At 58.7% G+C, this 2,250-nt stretch overlaps 1 pseudogene across 1 annotated transcript; it reads left to right on the top strand.

The window, feature by feature from the left end:
- The first annotated feature begins 459 nt into the window (after window positions 1-459).
- Window positions 460-1,902, top strand: LOC104668146 (annotated as a pseudogene). Its single transcript, XR_748777.2, has one exon. The product of XR_748777.2 is annotated as an uncharacterized LOC104668146 (transcript).
- Window positions 1,903-2,250: the final 348 nt, after the last annotated feature.

Here is a 2,250-nt window from a genome sequence, read left to right as displayed (position 1 = left end):
GTTTTCCCGTTTCGAAAAGACTCCACCACACTCTACACGGCTCCACTCAAGAGCCGTTCCAAACATGGCGCAGGCAGGGGTGGAAGGCAGCCTCATTCCCGGGGCGCAAAGGGGAGACTAATCTCCAGGAAACTCGGACTACAGAATCGATAACCCCACAAGAAGCTAGTTTCCGCGAATAGGCCTTGAGGAAAAAGTGGGTCGGGCACAAGCGAGCTGTTCAGACGCACTTCACATCAAAAACTCTGTGACAACACAGCGAGATGAAAACGACCCCGGGCGCAGGCGCGCGGAACCACGACTAGCGCGCTTTGGGACGACTCCTCCCGCTTCCCTCAAAGGCCAAGGAAGTGGCTCCGAGGCGCTTGCGCGGGGACGGAATGTTGGGGGGAGGGGAAACCCTTTCCCTTCTTTGTGAGAGAGAACCGCCCCCGCACGGCGAGCGCGCGCGCGCTCACGCACCACTCTCACACTCCGGCGCGCCCCGGGCTTTCCGCCCGGGTCTCGCGCATGCGCGGAGAGGAAAGCGGTAGCGAAGTCGGAGGATTTTTGCCGAGTTTCTCTGAGAAGTTTCTGGAAAGACGGAGCCAAAGGGACGCTGGGGGTGGGGAGCGCAAGGAAGCAAGCGTTTGAAAGAAAGCGAAAAACCCCAAGCACACCGCTACAGCTCCAACCTTCGAGCCACGGCCCAAACAGAGCCCAAGTCCACTGAGACCCTCACGCCAGGGAAAAAGCATAGGGACCGCGGCAGCCGCTCCTCCCTCTGCCACTGCTCAGTCCCCGAGATTCCTCAGCATGGGGAGAGGGCAGGGGGTAGCCATGAGAAGCGTAGAGCGCCCACTGGACGTTTGCAAGGTGGAAGGAAAGCCGAAACCCACCCTTTGGAGCCGCCTCCGCGCACGGGCCCCCTCGAGTGGGCTCAGTACGTTAGGATTCAGCGTGGCCGCCGAAGCATTGGGTTGGGGGCGTCTTTCACTAATTTTTTCTAGGTTTTCCCTCCTCTCGGGCTCTGTGGTCTCTTCCCCGCCCGTCTTCACTTTGGTGGCCTGACGCTAACGCTGCGAGTGTGGGGAAACCGTAGTAACCTCGAGTCTGAGGGGCGCCCTGGGCGGCGGTGTTCCGTCGCTTCCAGCCGTTTCCCCTTTAAGGAAAGCCCCCGAGAAGGGCCCGTGTGGCCGAGTAAAGGTAGCGTGCGCCCGCACAAAGGCACCGCGTTGTTGGCGGCCCCGGACGCGGTCGCAGGTGACGCCGGGCGCCCTGGGCGGGGCGGCGTGGGAAGACCAGGGCGCCTGGGCGGGTAGAACGACGTTGGCGCTCGCGGGGCCGGGCCAGGGGGAGGAAGCCACGGCATCTAGCAGGTGCCTCTCCGCGGCCGGGCGACTGCCATTTTGTAGTGCGGTCGCCGCCATTTCGCGCGGCCGAGGGGCGGGGTATGGGCGGAACGGCGGGCGCGCCCGGGCTGTCCCCCTGGGCGGCGGGCGAACGCGGCCTCTTTGTTCTTTCCTTCTCGGCTCGAGGCTCCAGTCTCGACTGCTGACTGCCTCGGAACCGGGCTGCGTTCGAGTGGCCATGCGGCGTGTGAACCTTGAAGCGCGGCCGGGGCGTCCGCAAGGCGGACTCTTCCGCCCTGCAAGCCTTTCGAAAGTGAGATTTCTCACCCCACCCTTGCAGGGTAGAGGGAATACGTTTTAAAGAGGGGATGCCTAGAACCCAGCCGTGGGAAGTGGCTGTCTAAAGCCTTGTGCTGGTGCTAGTAGCAGACCCGTGCGCGTGCTGGGCTTTGAGCGATCATGGCGTTCTGCAAATAGCTCAACTGCAGAGCGTGCTCCTTACAGCTTCCTGTGCTGCCGGGAGGCCTCACAAAGGTGCTAAAACCCGGTGTCCCCAGAGATTGGCTTCTTTGGAAAAAAGAAAAAAAAAGGGTAGGATGTCTTTGACGTGCTGGAAGATGGAGTAGAATGAGACGTTGCTTTTCATTGGCTGGCCATGAGGCACGCACTGCGCAACTGTTTTCCAGATACGGGTTTATAGCCCATTATTTATATCTGAGCCATAAACTTGAACAATAGATTGAATATCTTACTTCTGCCTGTTGAGAACATCCCCCATTTAACTTCTTTTTGAAGTCTCAGATGAGTATGTAAATAATACATTGACCCAATAGAATCTATTGTGTGCTTTCAAGCGTCATTTCAAATCCTGAAAGAGCTATTGTTTTTCTGATTTCAAAAGAAATATTTAAATGTGAGT

This window comes from Rhinopithecus roxellana, chromosome 12 (genome assembly GCF_007565055.1).
Source record: "Rhinopithecus roxellana isolate Shanxi Qingling chromosome 12, ASM756505v1, whole genome shotgun sequence".
NCBI lineage: Eukaryota > Metazoa > Chordata > Mammalia > Primates > Cercopithecidae > Rhinopithecus > Rhinopithecus roxellana.
Note: the sequence above shows the minus strand (reverse complement) of the source record. Positions and strands in the feature narration are given on the sequence as shown.